Here is a 22302-nt window from a genome sequence, read left to right on the forward strand (position 1 = left end):
CACCAGTCCACTTACCTGTCAGCGGACAGAATACTAGTACTCTAGCCAATTAGCTGACAGAACATTATTCCACAGCCCATCAGCTGAAAGAGCATTAGTCAACTAGCCTATCAGCTAATAGAACACAGCTAGGAGGACTACCAGTCCATAGTTAACTAGCTGGCACTCTGTTTGATCTGCAAACACACACATCATTGACAGGCCAGTTTCCCGGATACGGAGTGTGTGTGTGTGTCTACACGCTGCAAACACCAACCACTGAGTCACAATCCAGGAAGAGAAAGACACACACACACACACTAGCCTGCTGCCTCAGCTCACACACTTATTCTCAGAGCCATTGGACTGAGAGAAAGGAACAAGCTCATAACTAATTGTACCAAACATCTACAACGGCTCACACAGATTCACACACACACACACACACACAGATTCCTACACACACACACACACACACACACAGATTCTCTCACACACTGACAAACACACACACAGATTCTCACACACACTGACAAACACACACACAGATTCTCACACACACACACAGATTCTCACACACACTGACAAACACACACAGAGTCATTCACACAGGGGATGCAAGCTAACCTGCTTTAGTGAATGCTCTGGTGGACACAGTCTACCAATGGTAACAACCATCTGGGTCAGACACACACACAGTTTTACAGAGTTCATGTCATGAGAAGAGCTGAATAAGAAAAACATCTAAAAAGGACTAATTCAAAGGTAGAAAGTTGGAGCACTAATCAAAAACAGCAGAGATTGATTCATTTTAGCTCACTTTAATCCACTACACAGGAGGCAAACAGAGTTCACGTCATCTCGATGCCGGAATGAATCATAAAGCCCACATGGTAAAAAATGGTACATTTACATCAACTGATGACGAATCAACTGACACACTGACCTCATCATATCTCAGGGTTAGTGTCACAGTTTGAAATGTCTCCCTTCATGTCGCTGAATTTCTAGCTTCATGTCGCTGAATTTCTAGCTTTTCCGTGGTGTAGCTGCCTAATTCCAGTGGGTCAGAAGTTTACATGCACTGAGTTGACTGTGCCTTTTGTTTCTGAACATTCCAGAAAATGTCATGGCATTAGAAGCTTCTGATAATTTACATCATTTGAGTCAATTGGGGGTGTACCTGTGGATGTATTTCAAGGCCTACCTTCAAACTCAGTGCATCTTTGCTTGAAATCATGGGGAAATCAAAATAAATCAGCCAAGACATCAGAAAATAAATATTGTACACCTCCACAAGTCTGGTTCATCCTTGGGAGCAATTTACAAACGCCTGAAGGTACCACATTCATCTGTACAACAATAGTACACAAGTATAAACACAATGGGACCACACAGCCATCATAACGCTCAGGAATGAGACGTGTTCCGTCTCCTAGAGATTAATATACTTTGGTGCGAAAAGTGCAAATCAATCCAAGAACAACAGCAAAGGACCTTGTGAAGATGGAGGAAACAGGTACAAAAGTATCTATATTCACAGTAAAACAAGTCCTATATCGACATAACCTGAAAGGTCGCTCAGCAAGGAAGAAGCCACTGCTCAAAAACCGCCATAAAAAAGCCAGACTACGGTTTGCAACTGCACATGGGGACAAAAAGATCGTACTTCTGGTCTGATGAAACAGAAATAGAACTGTTTGGCCATAATGACCATCGTTATGTTTGGAGGAAAAAGGGAGACGCTTGCCATCTGAAGAACACCATCCCAACCGTGAAGCACGGGGGTGGCAGCATCATGTTGTTGGGGTGCTTTGCTGCAGGGGGGATCGGTGCACTCCACAAAATAGATGGTATCATGAGTTATAAAAATTGTGGATATAATGAAGCAACATCTCAAGATGTTAATCAGGAATTTAAAGCTTGGTCGCAAATGGGTCTTCCAAATGGACAAGCATACTTTCAAAGTTGTGGCAAAATGGTTTAAGGACAATAAAGCCATCACAAAGCCCTGACCTCAATCCTATAGAAAATCTGTGGGCAGAACGGAAAAGGTCTGTGTGAGCAAGGAGGCCCACAAACCTGACTCAGTTACACCAGCTCTGTCAGGAGGAATGGGCCAAAATTCACCCAACTTATTGTGGGAAGCTTGTGGAAGGCTACCGGAAACATTTGACCCAAGTTAAACCATTTAAAGGCAATGATACCAAATACTAATTGAGGGTATGTAAACGTCTGACCCACAGGGAATGTGATGAAAGAAATAAAATAAATAAAAGCTGAAATAAATCATTCTCTCTACTATTATTATGACATTTCGCATTCTTAAAATAAAGTGGTGATCCTAACTGACCGAAGATTAAATGTCAGGAATTGTGAAAAACTGAGTTTAACTGTATTTGGCTAAGGTGTATGTAAACTTCCAACTTCAACTGTATGTGTATGTGACCAATCAAATTTGATTCGATTTTGACAGTGAATGAAGCTCGTGGGGCGGCAGGTAGCCTAGTGGTTAAAGCGTTGGGCCAGTAACCTGAAAGGTTGCTGGTTCGAATCCCCGAGCTGACAAGGTAAAAATATGACGTTCTTCCCTGATCAAGGCAGTGAACCCACTTGTTCCCCGATAGGCCGTCATTGTAAATAAGAATTTGTTCTTAACTGACTTGCCTAGTTAAATAAAGGTTCAATAGAAATAAATAGTGTACTTCTAAGCAGACACAGTGATGGCTGTGTTACATTAGCAGTGGCTAGGTTCTGTCTGGCCTTACCTTAGTCTGTCTGTCAGGCTGGAACTGATCTTGGCTTCAGCTTCGGTCTCCTCCGTCCTCAGTGTTACTCTAACTATAACAGCTAGTCTAAGTCCAAATGCCATGCAGTGTGTGTGGAGAAAGAGATTGTCTGGGTGAAAGAGAAAGTGAGTGTGAGAGAGAGTGTGTAGGTGTGCTTATAGGAGGTTCCGTGCTGATATGTTTGGACTTGAGATCTTCTCTGCTGCCTTTTAGTCATCAAGAGGTCACAGCCTGTGATGTCAGAACGAGTCATGGGGTAGGAGGTGGGGTTTGTGGCTCACACATGTCATGAAAGTGTGGAACTACAGTAGATTTGTCACACAAACACTAAACAGATGTATAAAACAAATGCGCGCACACACACACACACAGCTCTGGTGACGAAGACAGCAGCTGGTCACAAGGTGGATCAAACACACACTCTTCATAGGGTTCTGTAACTCTAGTGCACCTTTGTCATCTCCTCTCTTCTTTCCATCCTCCCTCCCTCCCTCCTTCAGACATCAAACACATCCTCCCCCGTCTCACCCCCACCCCTCCCCAGCCAACACCCACCCAAATCCTCCTCAGGCGAGCCGACACAAGGAAGGGCTCACATTTCAGACTCCACTGTCAGTTTACACATACAACCCTGTCATCACACACACACACACACACACACACACACACACACAGAGCAGACGAGATCTGGGGAAGTGACTAATAACGGAACAACCTGGGCTACATCCCAAACGGCACCCTAATCCCTGTATAGTGCACAAATTTGACCAGGGGAATTAGGGCTCTGGTCAAAACTAGTACACTATGTAGGGAATGGGGTGCCATTTGAGACGCATCCCTGGTGCTTTCCACTGACTGAGCTGAAGCTATAGATATCAAACAGGGTTGGATTACATCCCTGTCTCACCCATCTGATTTTTTTACATTTTGTGACCAATTTCAGAACGTACAAAACATACACACATAGTTTTGTTGTCTGACAGAGAGCTACAGAGGGTTCACCTGTTGGGGTTCCTCCCTGATGATCAGCAGAATTAGCTAAACCTCCACAGCCAGCAGGGGAGGAGAGGAGATGCCTCTATACACCAAGCCCAGAAGACCTCACCATCCCTGGGGAGTTGAGGAGACAGAGACCCCCTGCTATTGGAGCTAATGAGTAGGGAGATCGGGCCCACACAACTGTTCCCTCATCATTTTGTGTGTGTTTGTATGTGTGAGATGAAAACATTTGAAGGAAAAGAAAACAGAGAGAAAAATTAAGGAAGCAAGAAAGATAGGGGAGAAAAAAAGAGATACAATTGTATTCTTGTCCCACCATGTTAATGAGCCAGCACCTAGGACAGAGAGAGAGACTTCAAATGTATATTTTACACACACACACACACACACACACACACACACACACACACACACACACACACACACACTTCAATCTCAAGCAGATGAGAGCAGACAGTTCTCGGATACATGTGGTTCTTGGTTTATTTAAATTCTCAAACAAAGTAGAACACAAAATTGTCCAAATCATCTGGAGGAAACCAGGCACCGCTCATCACTTGGCCAATACCATCCCTACGGTGAAGCATGGTGGTGGCAGCATCATGCTGTGGGGATGTTTTTCAGCGATAGGGACTGAGAGACTAGTCAGGATCGAGGGAAAGATGAATGGGGCAAATTACAGAGATCCTTGATGAAAACCTGCTCCAGAGCGCTCAGGACCTCAGACAGGGACAAAGGTTCACCTTCCAATAGGTCAACGACCCGAAGCACACAGCCAAGACAATGCAGGAGCGACTTCGGGACAGGTGTCTGAATGTCCTTGAGAGGCCCAGCCAGAGCCCGGACTTGAACCCGATCTAACATCTCTGGAGAGACCTGACAATAGCTGTGCAGCAACGTTCCACATCCAACCTTACAGAACTTTAGAGAATCTGCTGAGAAGAATGGGATAAACTCCCCAAATACAGGTGTACCAAGCTTGCAGCGTCATACCCAAGAAGACTCAAGGCTGTAATCACTACCAAAGGTGCTTCAACAAAGTCCTGAGTAAAGGGTTAGAATACGTATGTAAATGTGATATAAATGAGCAAAAATGTATAAAAAACATTTTTCAATTTGTCATTATGGGGTATTGTGTGTAGATTGATGGGGGAAAAAAACGATTGTGGGAAAAGTCGAGGGGTCTGAATACTTTCCGAATGCACTGTATGATTTCAATATGATTATCCATCGTCCTGTCATTCTCTGTCCTCCTGTCTTTGTTTCTTTGACTTTGATGTGAAGCACTTTGTTTCTTATATCCTTGTATTGAAAAGTGCTATACAAATAAATTATCACTATAAATGACTGTATGAATAATATGTCTGGAGGACAGAACGCTTATTATTTGAAAATAGCTAGTTTCATAAAGTAAACTTGACTGTGTGTATGTGTGCATGCGTGTGTTTGTCCCACTCCCAGAAGTCCCACAACAGGCCCAAGCAGATGGCAGAGAGGACACGGCCAAACACACAATTAGAGAGAGAGGGGGCCGCATAGCATAGCACCTGCTGGCTGGGGGGGAGCAGAGGAAGATGGGAGGCTACTTTTTCACATGAGTGAGGAACAACCAAGCCTGAACTGGACATGCAGTGAGACAGTGAGATAGTGTGTGTGAGAGAGAGAGAGAGAGACAGTGAGTGGGAGAGAAACAGTGAGAGAGAGGGGAGTGAGAAAGTAAAGAGAAAAAAGAAGGTTGTGGTGCTGCCATAGCACACTGTCCTGCCCCCTCTGGTTGCCTGGGGTTACGGTGTTGATGGATGGACAGTGACAGGAAGACTCTCACTCTATTCACACACACACAATTAAATTACCCAATTCACACAGACCAAAACCAGAAAGCTCATGCTCCCTTCTTCTTTCCCTGCCCCACTCTCTCTCTCTCTCTCTCTCTCGCACACACACACACACACACACCACCTTGTCTCACTACAGGCACAGAAGACATACTCCTGTGTGTGTGTGTGTGTGTGTGTGTGTGTGTGTACCAGCTTCTATGATACTGCAGTGTTCTCTCATGCCTACGAGCATGAAATGATGCCAAACGGAGAAAAATCACAACCACGACTGACCGACTACATCACCATTACCAACCAACTACATCACCTTGACTGACCAACTATACTGAACAAAATACTAATGCAACAATTTCAAATATTTTACAGAGTTACAGTTCATATAAAGAAATCAGTCAATTGAAATAAATGAATTAGGCCCCAATCTATGGATTTCACATGACTGGGAATACAGATATGCATCTGTTGGTCAAAGATATATAAAAATTAAATGGGCCTCAGGATCTCGTCACAGTATTTCTGTGCATTCAAATTGCCATTGATAAAATGCAACTGTGTTCGTTGTCCGTAGCTTATGCTTGCCCATACCATAACAGAATGCCCCGTGGTGGAGGTGGGGCTCACAAAGTTGACATCAGCAAACCGCTCGCCCACACGACGACATACACACCTGCAGTTGCGAGGCCGGTTGGATGTACGGACAATTTCTCTAAAACGATGCTGGAGGTGGCTTATGGTAGAGATATGAACAATCAATTCTCTGGCAACAGCGCTGGTAGACATTCCTGCAGTTAGCATGCCAATTGCACACTCTTGAGACATCTGTGACATTGTGTTGTGTGACAATACTACATATCTTAGAGTGACCTTATATTGTTCCCAGCAGCTTCTTGATATGCTACACCTGTCAGGTGGATTAATTATGTTGACAAAGGGGAAATCCTCACTAACAAGGATGTAAACAAATTTGTCAACAAATTATGAGAGAAATAAGCATTTTGTGCATACGAAACATTTCTGGGATCTTCTAGGGACCAGCACGTTTTGTTTTTCTATTTTTGTTCAGTGTACATCACCATGACGACCAACTAAATCACCATCATCACGATCGACCAACTAGATCATGACCACCAACTACATCACCATGGCCAAACCGGACAAACACATATTGTCCTAACAGTTATTGATTATTCCTTCAATAACTAAGTGGGTGGAAAGAGAGTGAGGGCTGGACAGAGGCAGAGAAAAAAGAAACAAAAGAGGTGATTGTCAAATATATTTATTGATTTTGTTCTTTCTTTCACTGGACGACAGAAAGTGCATTCAATCCCGAGATGCTTTCTAGCCCGGCACTGTGAGTGGTCTGTCCTCCTAATAACTAAGTGAGCTTAATGTCAGCGTAAGAGAATCACACACAAGCCAGTGTTGATAAATCAGTGTGCATTGGAGTCTTAAAAATGTCAACCTGAGGAGGCCTTTAGATGCACTTTAACATATACACACACACACACACACACACACACACACACACACACACACACACACACGGTCTCCCTGGGTGCCTAGAGATGATATCACAGGAATCTAGTCGCCAGCAGATTCTTAGGGTGGGGTGCACCCAACATTCTACTGTGGCTCCCCCTTCTCCTCTCCTCCTTGACACTCCATCACCATGACATCATCATGACTTCCACCAGGCGATTGTTTGAATCACAAAGAAGAAAAAGATCCATCTTCTTTCTCTTTCTTTGCATCGCTCTCTTCTCTTTCTTTGCATCGCTCTCTTTTCATCTGCTGTCCGTTCGTTTAACCGTGCCTAGAGAGACGCTCACACTGACGAGTTCTCCTCTGCCTCTGAATATGTGTGTTTGTGTGTGTGTGTGTGTGTGTGTTGAGAAGGGAAGGGGGTGAGATGGATATAGGAGTAGAAAGCAAGGAAGCGAAGAAGTCCTGATGAATACTCAGAGCTCCATTTTTCACAAGAACCTGTTTGAAGCTGATCCCTATTTTTTTTAAATCAAATCCCATTGTATTGGTTGCATACACTTATTTAGCAGATGTTATTGCGGGTGTAGTGAAATGCTTGTGTTCCTAGCTCCAACAGTGCTGTAGTATCTAAAACAATTCACATCAATATACACAAATCTTAAAAGTAAAAGAATGGAATTAAGAAATATAGAAATATTAGATTGAGCAATGTCGGAGTGGCATGGACTAAAATATTTTAAAATAGAATACAGTATTTACACGTGATGAGTAAAGCAGTATGTAAACATTATTAAAAGTGACTATTGTTCCATTATTAAAGCGGCCAGTGATTCCAAGTCTATGTATATAGGGCAGCAGCCCTAAGATGCAGGGTTGATGCAGGGTTGCGTAACTGGGTGGAAGCCGGCCATCGAAGCTGTTTTTCAGCCTCTCGGTCCCAGCTTTGATGCACCTGTACTGACCTCACCATATGGGTGATAGCGGGGTGAACAGGCCGTGGCACGGGTGGTTGATGTCCTTGATGATCTTTTTGGCCTTCCTGTGACAGGTGCTGTAGGTGTCTTGGAGGGCAGGTATTTTGCCCCCAGTGATGCGTTGGTCAGATCGCACCACACTCTGGAAAGTCCTGCAGTTGCATGGAGGTGCAGTTGCAGTACCAGGCTGTGATAGACCCGACAGGATAATCTCAATTGTGCATCTGTAAAGGTTTGAGGGTTTCAGGTGACAAGCCACATTTCTTCAGCCTCCTGAGGTTGAAGAGGCGCTGTTGCTCCTTCACCACACGGTCTGTGTGGGTGGACCATTTCAGATCATCAGTGATGTGTATGCTGATCAACTTGAAACTTTCAACTTCTCCACTGTTGAATGTGGATAGGGGCGTGCTCCACGATCATCTATTTTTGTTGACGTTGAGTGAGAGGTTATTTTCCTGGCACCAATCTCCCAGGGCTCTCATCTCCTCTCTGTAGGCCATCTTGTCATTGTTGGTAATCAGGCCTACTACTGTTGTGTCATCTGCAAACTTGACGATTGAGTTGGAGGCGTGCGTGGCCACGCAGACATGGGTGAACAGGGAGTACAGGAGCGGGCTGAGCACGCACCCTTGTGGGGCCCCTGTGTTGATGATCATCAAAGTAAAGGTGTTGTTTCCAACCTGGGGCAGCCAGTCAAGAAAATCCATGACCCAGTTGCACAGGGCGGGGTTCAGACCCAGGGCCCCAAGTTTATTTTATGAATTTGGAGGGTACTATGGTATTGAATGCTGAGCTATAGTCAATGAACAGCATTCTTACATACAGTTGAAGTCAGAAGTTTACATACATTTTAGCCAAATACATTTAAACTCAGTTTTCACAATTCCTGATGTTTAATCCTAGTGATAATTCCCTGTCTTAGGTCAGTTACGATCACCACTTTATTTTAAGAATGTGAAATATCAGAATAATAGTAGAGAGAATGATTTATTTCAGCTTTTATTTATTTCATCATATTCCCAGTGGGTCAGAAGTTCACACACACTCAATTAGTATTTGGTACCATTACCTTTAAATTGTTTAACTTGGGTCAAACGTTTTGGGTAGTCTTCCACAAGCTTCCCACAATAAGTTGGGTGAATTTTGGCCCATTCCTCCTGACAGTGCTGGTGTAACTGAGTCAGGCCTCGCCCACACTTTTTCAGTTCTGCCCACATATTTTCTATAGGTTTGAGGTCAGCTCTTTGTGATGGCCACTCCAATACCTTGACTTTGTTGTCCTTAAGACATTTTGCCACAACTTTGGAAGTATGATTGGGGTCATTGTCTATTTGGAAGACTCATTTGCGACCAAGCTTTAAATTCCTGACTGACGTCTTGAGGTGTTGCTTCAATATGTCTACAATTTTCCATCCTCATGATACCATCTATTTTGTGAAGTGCACCAGTCCGTCCTGCAGCAAAGCACCCCAACAACATGATGCTGCCACTCCCGTGTTTCACGGCTGGGATGGTGTTCTTTGACTTGCAAGTATCCCCCTTTTTCCTCCAAACATAACGATGGTCATTATTTCATCAGACCAGAGGACATTTCTCCAAAAAGTACGATCTTTTTCCCATGTGCAGTTGTAAACCGTAATCTGTCTTTTATAATGGAGGTTTTGGAGCAGTGGCTTCATCCTTGCTGAGTGACCTTTCAGGTTATGTCGATATAGGACTTGTTTAACTGTGGATATAGATACTTTTGTACCTGTTTCCTCCAGCATCTTCACAAGGTCCTTTGCTGTTGTTCTGGGATTGATTTGCACTTTTCGCACCAAAGTACGTTCATCTCTAAGAGGCAGAATGCGTCTCCGTCCTGAGCGGTATGACGGCTGTGTGGTCCCATGGTGTTGTTTGTACAGATGCATACTATTGTTTGTACAGATGAAATTAATGATGAACCAGACTTGTGGAGGTCTACAATTATTTTTCTGATGTCTTGGCTGATTTATTTTGATTTTCCCATGATGTCAAGCAAAGAGGCACAGAGTTTGAATTTAGGCCTTGAAATACATCCACAGGTACACCTCCAATTTACTCAAATTATGTGAATTAGCCTATCAGAAGCTTCTATTGCCATGGCATCATTTTATGGAATTTTCCAAGCTGTTTAAAGGCACAGTCAACTGAGTGCATGTAAACTTCTGACCCACTAGAATTGTGATAGTGAATTATAAATGAAATAATCTGTCTGTAAACGATTGTTGGAAAAACTACTTGTGTCATGCACAAAGTAGATATCCTAATCGACTTGCCAAAACTATAGTTTGTTAACAAGACATTTGTGGAGTGGTTGACAAACAAGTTTAATTGATTCCAACCTAGGTTTGTGTAAACTTCCAACTTCAACTGTAGGTATCCCTCTTGTTCAGATGGAATAGGGAAGTGTGATTGTGATTGCATTGTCTGTGGATCTATTGGGGCGGTAAGCAAATTGAAGAGGGTCTATAGCATCAGGTAAGGTAGAGGTGATATGTTCCTTAACTAGCCTCTCAAAGCACTTCATGGTGAAAGAAGTGAGTGCTACAGGGCGATAGTCATTTGGTTCTGTTACCTTTGCTTTCTTGGGTACAGGAATAATGGTGGACATCTTGATGCAAGAGGGGACAGCAGACTGGGATAGGGAGAGATTGAATATGTCCGTAAACACTCCAGCCAGCTGGTCTGCGCATGCTGAGGACACAGTTAGGGATGTTGTCTGTGCAGTCAGCCTTACGAGCGTTAACGTGCTTAAATGTCTTAGTCATGTCAGCCACAGAGAAGGAGAGCCCACAGTCCTTGGTAGCGGGCTGTAGTCTGTAGACCCATACGTCTCGTGTTTGAGCCGTTGAATTGCGACTTTACTTTGTCCCTGTACTGAGGTTTTGCCTGTTTGATTGCCTTACGGAGGGAATAACTACTACACTGTTTGTATTAGGCCATATTCCCAGTCACCAATCCATGGTTAAATGCGGTGGTTCGTGCTTTCAGTTTTGCGCGAATTCTGCCATCTATCCACGGTTTCTGGTTTGGGTAGGTTTTAATAGTCACAGTGAGTACAACATTTCCTATACACTTCCTAATGAACTCAGTCACCATATCCATGTAGTCGTCAATGTTATTCTCAGAAGCTACCCGGAACATATCCTAGTGTGCGTGGTCAAAACAATCTTGAAGTGTGGATTCCAATTTCTCTGTTGAATAGACCTTAGCACGGGTACTTCCTGTTTGAGAATGTCTGCCTATAGGAAGGGAGGAGCAAAATGGAGCCATGATCAGATCTGCCGAAGGGAGGGCCTTGTATGTATTTCAAAAAGTTGAATAGCAGTGGTCCAATGATTTACCAGTGTGAGTAGTACAGTCAATGTGCTGATAGAACTTAGGTAGTGTTTTCCTCAAATCTGCTTTGTTAAAATCCCCAGCTACAATAAATACGGCCTCAGGATATGGTTTCAAGTTTGCACAAAGTCCAATGTTGTTCTTTGAAGGCCATCGTGGTATCGGCTTGAGGGGGAATATACACAGCTGTGACTATAACCAAAAGATAATTATCTTGGGAGGTAATACGGTCGGCATTTGATTGTGAGGTATTCTAGATTGGGTGAACAAAAGGACTTGAATTTCTGTACGTTATCACAATCACACCATGGGTAGTTTATCACCGTTCTTCTTCCCAGAGAGTTCTTTATTCCCGTTTGCTCTATGTACTGAAACCCCCAAAAATGTCTGGGCAAATAATGCAAAAAATAACACACAAAAAAACTAAATACTGCAAAGTTGCTTAGGAGCTAGGAGCAGATCTGCCATATCTGTCGGCACCATCTACCCTTTGCCCTTTCTCCTTCTGTCTCTCCCTCTCCCTTCCGATTTATTTTTCTCTGAGAATAAAAGGGAAGTGTGTATGAGAGAGAGAGAGAATTAAAAGAGAGCTATGAGGAACCACTTTGACTAGTCTAAGTACCCCACCCATGAACTCTCTCTTTCTCCCCCTCTCTGTGCTTATCCAGAGTAAACTACAGGGAAAGGGCTGGTCAGTGACCTCACCACTGAAATACTCACTCCTCATATGATAACTATTAAACACAGAGCTGGACCAGACACACACATATTCTTACAGGTATGAGGATCTCTGCCTACCAGCTGTCTTGTCCCACCCACCAAGCCAATCACCAAGGCAACACCATAAATAATGCACATTGCAAAGCCTGCTGGGAGCCCAGAGCTGCTCCACCCCTGAGAAAATGAATGATACAACTAGATGTGTGTGTGTGTGAGTGAGAGAGAGAGAACAAAAACTTATCTAGCCTAAGCTCAGCATGGTAGCAGGAGTCCCTTAACTGTTCAACTAGTAAATATTTAGACTCCAAGAATTATGGTTTTATAAATGTATTGTATGCATGCAAGCATGCGTGTGTATTAGAGGTCGACGAATTATGATTTTTCAACGCCGATATCAATTATTGGAGGACAAAAAAAGCCGATACTGATTAATCGGCTGATTTTTTTAATTGATTTGTAATAATGACAATTACAACAATACTGAATGAACACTTATTTTAACTTAATATAATACATCAATAAAATCAATTTAGCCTCAAATAAATAATGAAACATGTTCAATTTGGTTTAAATAATGCAAAAACAAAAGTATTGGATAAGAAAGTAAGAGTGCAAGGAGATTTGCATGGAGGAATGGGCCAAAATACCAGCAACAGTGTGTGAAAACCTTGTGAAGGCTTACAGAAAACGTTTGACCTCTGTCATTGCCAACAAAGGGTATATAACAAAGTATTGAGATAAACTTATGTTATTGACAAAATACTTATTTTCCACCATAATTTGCTAATAAATTCATAAAAAATCCTACAATGTGATTTTCTGGATTTCTTTTTCTAATTTTGTCTGTCATAGTTGAAGTGTACCTATGATGACAATTACAGGCCTCTCATCTTTTTAAACCTCTTGGAACTCTAGGGGCAGTATTTCATTTTTGGATGAAAAAACGTTCCCATTTTAAACAAGATATTTTGTCACGAAAAGATGCTCGACTATGCATATAATTGACAGCTTTGGAAAGAAAACAATGACGTTTCCAAAACTACAGGCGAAACCAAGATGAAACTTCAAACAGGAAATGAGCAAAATTTTTGAGGCGATGTTTTCTCGTTGGCTGGCCCTCGCTTCATACTCGTCGCCAAACCCACTGGCTCTATGTCATCTACAAGACCCTGCTCGGTAAAGTCCCCCCTTATCTCAGCTCGCTGGTTACCATAGCATCTACCACCTGTAGCACACGCTCCAGCAGGTATATCTCTCTAGTCACCCCCAAAACCAATTCTTTCTTTGGCTGCCTCTCCTTCCAGTTCTCTGCTGCCAATGACTGGAACGAACTACAAAAAGCACTGAAACTGGAAACACTTATCTCCCTCACTAGCTTTAAGCACCAACTGTCAGAGCAGCTCACAGATTACTGCACCTGTACATAGCCCACCTATATTTTAGCCCAAACAACTACCTCTTTCCCTACTGTATTTAATGTATTTATTTATTTTGCTCCTTTGCACCCCATTGTTTTTATTTCTACTTTGCACATTCTTCCATTGCAAATCTACCATTCCAGTGTTTTACTTGCTATATTGTATTTACTTTGCCACCATGGCCTTTTTTTGCCTTTACCTCCCTTATCTCACCTCATTTGCTCACATCGTATATAGACTTGTTTATACTGTATGTTTGTTTTGCTCCATGTGTAACTCTGTGTCGTTGTATGTGTTGAACTGCTTTGCTTTATCTTGGCCAGGTCGCAATTGTAAATGAGAACTTGTTCTCAACTTGCCTACCTGGTTAAATAAAGGTGAAATAAAGGTGAAATAAAATAAAAAAATGTCTCCTTATATGGCTGTGAATGCGCCCTGAACGAGCCTACACTTTCTGCCGTTTCCCCAAGGTGTCTGCAGCATTGTGGCGTATTTGTAGGCATATCATTGGAAGATTGACCATAAGAGACCACATTTACCAGGTGTCCGCCCGGTGTCCTGCGTCGAAATTGGTGCGCAATCTTCAGCTGCAAGTATTCTTCCATGTGATTTCAGAGGAGAAAGCAGACTTCCACGAACGATATATCAACGAAGAGATATGTGAAAAACACCTTGAGGATTGATTCTAAACAACGTTTGCCATGTTTCAGTCGATATTATGGAGTTCATTTGGAAAAAAGTTTGGCGTTTTGATGACTGAATTTTCGGGGGTTTTTGGTAGCCAAACGTGATGTACAAAACGGAGCGATTTCTCCTACATAAAGAATCTTTCAGGAAAAACTGAACATTTGCTATCTAACTGAGAGTCTCCTCATTGAAAACATCCGAACTTCTTCAAAGGTAAGTGATTTTATTTGAATGCTTTTCTGTTTTTTGTGAAAATGTTGCCCGCTAAATGCTACACTAGCTATCAATACTCTTACACAAATGCTTGTTTTGCTATGGTTGAAAAGCATATTTTGAAAATCTGAGATGACAGTGTTGTTAAGAAAAGGCTACGCTTGAGAGCTAGCATATTTATTTCATTTCATTTGCGATTTTCATGAATAGTTAACGTTGCGTTATGGTAATGAGCTTGAGGCTGTATTCACGATCCCGGATCCGGGATGGGTACTATCGAGAGGTTAAGTGGGAGAACTTGCACAATTGGTGGCTGACTAAATACTTTTTTGCCCCACTGTACCCTGACTCTGCGTGCAATGAACGCAAGAGAAGTGACACAATTTCACCTGGTTAATATTGCCTGCTAACCTGGATTTCTTTTAGCTAAATATGCTTCTAAATATACTTCTGTGTATTGATTTAAAAAAAGGCATTGGTGTTTATGGTTAGGTACACGTTTGGAGCAACGACAATCCTTTTTCACGAATACGCACCGCATCGATTATATGCAACGCAGGACACGCTAGATAAACTAGTAATATCATCAACCATGTGTAGTTATAACTAGTGATTATGATTGATTAAGTTTAATGCTAGCTAGCAACTTACCTTGGCTTCTTACTGCATTTGCGTAACAGGCGGGCTCCTCGTGAGGCAGGTGGTTAGAGCGTTGGACTAGTTAACCGTAAGGTTGCAAGATTGAATCCCTGAGCTGACAAGGTAAAACCCACAGTTAACCCACCGTTCCTAGGCCGTCATTGAAAATAAGAATGTGTTCTTAACTGACTTGCCTAGTTAAATAAAGATGAAATAAAGGTGTAAAAAAAAAAAAAATTGGGGGGGCAAAATTCGGCGTCCAAAATTACCGATTTCCGATTGTTATGAAAACCTGACATCGGCCCTAATTAATCGACCATTCCGATTAATCGGTCGACCTCTAGTGCGTATATGCGTCTTCCTTGAGTATTGTTAGCTGCAGCGCTGTCTGTGATTGTTAGCAGATCTCCTGTCACACACACAGAGAGATTTAAAATAGCCAGCAACTCTCTCATACACACTCAACTTTTGCCTGTCACTAACCTGCTGGCTAGTCTTTCAAAACATAGGCGTAGCCAGCTAACCAGTTAGCCAGCCTTCATGTCACCAGCTAGCTTCCTTGCCAGTTAGCCTGTATATAACCACAATCCCCATCCACAATCCACATTCTAACAGATTGTAGCAAACTACCTTTTTGCAGCCAAATGATCCCTTCAATACCATACTATCCCTTTAACAAACACTCTCTAACACCCAAACTATCCCACTCCAAACAGTCTGCGTTCCACAGCTCAGACATAATATGCATCAACCTGTTCAGAAGTCTTATGGCTTGGGGTTGAAGCTATCCAAGAGCCTCTTGGACCTAGACTTGGTGCGCCGGTACCACTTGCCATGCGGTTGCAGAGAGAACAGTCTATGACTGGGTTACTGGAGTCTGACATTTTTTAGGGCCTTCCTTGACACCGCATAGTATAGAGGCCATGGATTTCAGGAAGTATGGACCCGGTAAAACCAGATCTCAACCCAGTCACAACATACATCATCAGAGCGCAACGTATGTTTGTTGTTGTTGAACGCCGAAACCTGTCGAACACTGACGCCTGAACTAAAGACATTGGTTTAAAAGCGGACCGTGTTTTTATATACTTTCATTTAATTTTTATTTCTGCCTCTCAGTTGGGCTAAATTGCTGTGAGCGCTGCCATCTGTCCCGGGATCCTGCCAGATTCCATATAAGGGAAGAGACACGAAAGCCCAGCAAGCCTAGCTGGCTCGGCGGACTCAAATGGATGCCGCTATTGAACGTTTCCAACGTTGCAGGAGCTGCGTTTACTTTGCTTTGTTCCCGGGATAATGTGGACCTCGTTGACTTTCAATGTAGCAACTGCTTGCGGAGGACTACAGGAGTGTCGTGTCTTTGGCTATGCCGGATTAAATGATATGACAATCTGTAAAATAATTTCTCTGTCATTTGTATTACCTGATTGAGCTAATCATGTAAATGTAATTAACTAGAGAGAGTCGGGCACCACAAAATAGTATTTATAGAGCTGTTATCTTCCGAATAAACTCTTAAAGACCTAGTAATATTTTACATAAATAGCAGTCAACATTAATCATCACCTTAATTCAGTCTCACTCTCATTCTTAGTTATCTGCACAAACTCTGGCAAACAAGTTGAATCAGCAATACAAAATTGGGTTTAATTATTTATTTACTAAAGACAGTGCCTTGCGAAAGTATTCGGCCCCCTTGAACTTTGCGACCTTTTGCCACATTTCAGGCTTCAAACATAAAGATATAAAACTGTATTTTTTTGTGAAGAATCAACAACAAGTGGGACACAATAATGAAGTGGAACGACATTTATTGGATATTTCAAACTTTTTTAACAAATCAAAAACTGAAAAATTGGGCGTGCAAAATTATTCAGCCCCTTTACTTTCAGTGCAGCAAACTCTCTCCAGAAGTGTGTAATCAAGTCTCCGTATAAATGCACCTGCACTGTGATAGTCTCAAGGGCTGGGTTTTTCGCAAGGCACTGTACCTAACTAATCACACAGAATTACACATATTTAAATCATAACTTGATTAAAAATGACATCAAAGGAAAACGTCCCTAGCGGGCGGAACAGATATGACAGCTTGTTACACAAAGGAAAAGGGCTGGGTTTTTGTGAAAGAGCGGGAAGACTGAGGGACACAGGGATAAGCTGTGCTATCGTAAATACAGTATCTGATGCATTCTAAATTACCGCCCATTTGGAAAAGGAAAATGCAATAAATATTTACTCTGAGCTGCGCTTCAGTAGGTTGGTGGTAGATGGAAGACCTTGTTGCCAAACCGAGTCCCCTGAAGAATGTCTATGGTGGTCAATTGGATAAGTTGTAGTAACGTCGTTGTGTGATAGACGGGATACTCTGTCTGTTCCTTCCTCACCCTCGATTGCATAACATAAATAGTCATATTAAACATTCATAAAAATACAAGTGTCTCACATGTATTGAAAGCCTAGAATCTTGCTTATCCAACTGCGCTGTCAGATTTAAAAAAGGATTAACTGCGAAAGAATACGATGCGATTATCTGAGAATACAGCCCCATTAAAAAAAATTTAACCAGCACAGGGGTAACATAATCACAAACTGCATTAAAATAAATAGTTTACCTTTGACCATCTTTGTCTGTCTGCAATTCCAATGCTCATTGTTACACAATGAATGATCTTTTGTTTGATAAAATCCGTTTTTATATCCTAAAACGAAACATTTTGTGAACCGCTTGTGTCGTGAATTCCATCGCACCCACACATAACGTGACTTTTCCTGTCATGTTTGGTTTCACTGCAATCAACTGGTTTGTTTGTAACACAATCAAACGCGATGGGCCATTTCGCGGGACGTATTGACTGAAAGAAACCGATTTGAAGACAAGTAATGACATCATTGTGCACCAATGATTTGCCCGCTGTTTCGTTGATTGACTCTCTTTTAACCCAATGACCACTGATCGTCTTGAAATCTAGCTGGGTAGATGAGCTGAGCTAAACGGCAATACCCCATGTTTATGTGTTGCAAGACCAACCCATGTAGTAAGCTCCAGCGTAAAGAGAGTCATGCGCTAATGAATTTTCATACCGGAAGGAGAAACATATTATGCATTGCATTGTTTGGTGAACGCGCAGATTCAGCTGTTTATATATATCAATCATTATGGCGACTAAGTCAAGTCTAGATATACAGACGTACACACAACTTTAGAATAAAATGATTGGGAAGGTGAGACAGATTGTTGTAGGACGCTTCATTTAGCGATTGTGGAGGAATATTTTTTGAACGGGAGAGGACATTGTTTTGGACTGGTAAATTCTTATGCTAATGCCTTTGTTTGAAATTAATAATATAAAATATTATTTGTGATTTTTTTTACATTTTAGAAGCAATGTATAAACATTTAATGTCATGTAATGTGAGGTGTGTGTCTGCCGCCCCACCCCAACCCACATGAAATAGCCTATTTGAGGCTGTTGAGGAGAGGGCAGGACCACATCAATGGCTAAAGTGAAATGGAGACAGTAGATACAGCTGATCTGTTGTAATATAATAAAGACAGTAGATCTAGCTGGTCTGTCATAATATAATAGAGACAGTAGATCTAGTAGGTAATAATAATATAATAATATATTCAACCGTCAACTCTCTATATATATCTGTTTATTACACCTGTTGATACAGGGCTCATATGTGAAACTATTCTCACTGAATGGGAGTCTTATCCGGTGTCCTGTGTGAATTTAAGTATGCTCTCTCTAATTCTCTCTTTCTCGGAGGACCTGAGCCCTAGGACCATGCGTCAGGACTACCTGGCATGATGACTCCTTGCTGTCCCCAGTCCACCTGGCCTTGCCGCTGTTCCAGTTTCAACTGTTCTGCCTGCGGCTATGGAACCCTAAACTATTCATTTTTACTCTTGAGGTGTTGTCCTGTTGCACCCTCTACAACCACTGTGATCTCCACCCGGCACAGCCAGAAGAGGACTGGCCACCCCTCATAGCCTGGTTCCTCTCTAGGTTTCTTCCTAGGTCTTTGCCTCTCTAGGGAGTTTTTCCAAGCCACCGTGCTTCTACACCTGCATTGCTTGCTGTTTGGGGTTTTAGGCTGGGGCTATATAAATTGATTTGATTTGATAGAGGACTGAGGGTCTTCCAAATATTGAAAGTGTGTAAATAGTTACCCATGTTATTTTGTAAATATATATATATGTATTTTTTTCCATATTTTTTAATCAATACATATTTTTTTCCATTATTTTTTTCCCAAATTTTTTTGGGGGTGTGTGTTAGAATACCATTTTTGTATTTTGTATATAGTTATTTGCTTCAAAATGTATACCTTCACCAATTTGGCCACTTGGGTACATTTGGGCTACTTGTGTGGGACACCTGGGTGACTTCATGATAAATGTCATGTAGCACACTCATTTTGGAAGTTATCATTCTGAAACTTTGCACAAGTACCCTTGCCCTCTTATATTTTTCACTGAAATTGTCCCCATCATGATGATATAAAAATAAAAAACATTTTTTTTCATTGTTTTATCTAAACCAGTTCTATTGTGTGTTATTCTCCTACATTCAATTCATATTTACACAAACTTCAGAGTGTTTTCTTTCAAATGTTACCAAGAATATGCATATACTAGGTACTGTGCCTGAGCTACAGGCTGTTAGATTTGGGTGTCTTCAGGCAGAAATTGCACAAAGTAGGGGGGGGGAGCTGCAAGAGGTTTTAACCAAGGATTTTGCAAATGTAACCTCAGTAGGGTAGAGAGAGGAAAAAGGGGGGAGAAGAGGTATTTATGACCGTCATAAATCTACCCCCAGGCCAACGTCATGATTGGAGGGAAGTAGCTACTCTTAGCAAGCAAGTAGCAAACCTACACAAGCTACTGGGGAACCCACGCCCACCTACTTTTTATTTTTCTTCCACCCCAGTAGCCGGACGCCGCTCTGGTCTGGTGGAGGTTTTGGCGCCGTGTCGGCTCTCCACTACCATTGTGACAATAATGCTGCATCAAATGTACATGATCTTACAGGCATTGGCAAACAATGTAAGTAATTTAATTTATGTACCCCTAATTGCACCGAATACATTGGTTTATTCTACAGCTATTGTAAGCAGTAATCATGAGCCTATAAACCAGAGTTACACTGTTAGCACTAAGGCGGTGTGCAATAGTAGGAAGACCACTTTATGCAGCTCACCCTGCACTATCAGCTGCAATGTAAATAACATGAGTAAGTCTACCTCTGACAAGCTTCCCAGTAAAGCATCAAAAACAATCAAGCAACCCAGAAAAGTGCTAAAAATAGCCCATATTAAAATATGTAGCCTGAGAAACAAGGTCCATGAAGTCAATAACTTGTTTGTAACAGATGACATTCATCTTCTGACCATCTCTGAAACTCACCTAGATAATACCTTTGATACAGTGGTAGCAATACATGGTTAATAACATCTACCGAAAAGACAGAAATGCCAACGGAGGTGGTGCTGTAGTTCTATAGTCAGAACCACATTCCTGTAAAGCTTCGAGACGATCTAATGTTAAATACTTTTGAAGTAATATGGCTACAGGTTCATCTGCCTCACCTAAAAAGCCCATTCTTATGGGAAGCTGCTATAGACCACCAAGTGCTAACAGTCAGTATCTGGATAATATGTGTGAAATGGTTGATAAATGTATGTGATATCAACAGAGAATTATATTTTCTGGGTGATTTAAATATTGACTGGCTATCATCAAGCTGCCCACTCAGGAAAAAAATGTAAACTGTAACCAAAGCCTGGAACCTGGATCAGGTTGTCAGTCAACCTACCAGGGTAGTTACAAACAGCACAGGAATTAAATCTTCAAGTATTGATCACATCTTTACTAATGCTGCAGAAATTTACTTTAAAGCAGCATCCAAATCCATAGGATGTGGTGATCACAATATAATAGCCATACCTACGAAAACCAAAGTTCCAAAGGCTGGGCCTAACAGTGTATAAGAGGTCATACAAGAAGTTTTGTAGTGATTCATATGTTGTTGATGTAAAGAAAATTTGCTGGTCTGTGGTGTGTAATGAAACTACTTATTCCAGTTACTAATAAGCACGCACCCATTAAGAAAATTACTGTAAAAACTGCTAAATCCCCTTGGATTGATGAGGAATTGAAAAATGGTATGGTTGAAAGGCATGAGGCAGAAGGCATGGCAATTAAGTCTGACAGCCCAACTGATTGGCAAACGTACTGCAAATTAAGAAATCATGTGACTAAACTAAATAAAAAGAAACTAAACTATGAAACAAAGAAATTATATAAAGAATGATAGTAAAAAGCTTTGGGGCACCTTAAATGAAATTTTGGGTAAAAAAAGCCAACTTGGCACCTTTATTCATTGAATCAGATGGCTCATTCATCACTATAAAGCCCACTGATATTGCAAACTACTTTAATGACTTTTTCATTGGCAAGATAAGCAAACTTAGGGATAACATGCCAGCAACAAACGCTGACACTACACATCCAAGTATATCAGACCAAATTATGAAAGACAAGAATTGTACTTTTGATTTCCGTAAAGTCAGTGTGAAAGAGGTGAAAAGATTATTGTTGTCTATCAACAATGACAAGCCACCGGGGTCTGGTATTGACATGTTGAATGCACCGAGCTGGCTGTCTAAACTACTGGAACACAGCTCGGACACCCATGCAGACCCCACAAGACATGCCACAAGAGGTCTCTTCACAGACCCCAAGTCCAGAACAGACTATGGGAGGCACACAGTACTACATAGAGCCATGACTACATGGAACTCTATTCCACATCAAGTAACTGACGCAAGCAGTGAAATTAGTTTTTTTTAAAGATAAAAAAACAAACACCTTATGGAACAGCGGAGACTGTGAAGCTACACAAACATTGACCAGACACATGCATACACATATACGATGAAATAGGCACTATAAATACACATGGATTTAGTTCTGTAGATATGTGGTAGTGGTGGAGTAGGGGCCTGATGGCACACAGTGTGTTGTGAAATCTGCGAATGTATTGTAATGTTATAGAATTGTATAAACTGCCTTAATTTTGCTGGACCCCAGGAAGAGTAGCTGCTGCTTTGGCAGCAGCTTATGGGGATCCATAATAAATACAATGAATTGGGCCGTACGCACAACCCTCTGTAGTGCCTTGCAGTCAGAGGC

General features: G+C 41.8%; 1 protein-coding gene across 4 annotated transcripts in view; it reads right to left on the reverse strand.

Moving 5' to 3' along the window:
• LOC135552832 (serine/threonine-protein kinase PAK 1-like) overlaps positions 1–22302 on the reverse strand; it is a 46449-nt gene that overhangs the window by 20217 nt on the left and 3930 nt on the right. For 2 of the 4 annotated variants that reach the window (XM_064984724.1, XM_064984725.1), the window contains exon 1: positions 2748–2974. The exons of the other annotated variants lie outside the window; for them this stretch is intronic. The gene's annotated coding sequence lies outside the window, so the exon portion shown is untranslated. Of the gene's footprint in view, positions 1–2747; positions 2975–22302 lie in introns of those variants that run through there. 4 annotated transcript variants of the gene reach the window in all.

The sequence above is a fragment of the Oncorhynchus masou genome, chromosome 13, assembly GCF_036934945.1.
Source record: "Oncorhynchus masou masou isolate Uvic2021 chromosome 13, UVic_Omas_1.1, whole genome shotgun sequence".
In the NCBI taxonomy this organism is placed as follows: Eukaryota; Metazoa; Chordata; class Actinopteri; order Salmoniformes; family Salmonidae; genus Oncorhynchus; species Oncorhynchus masou.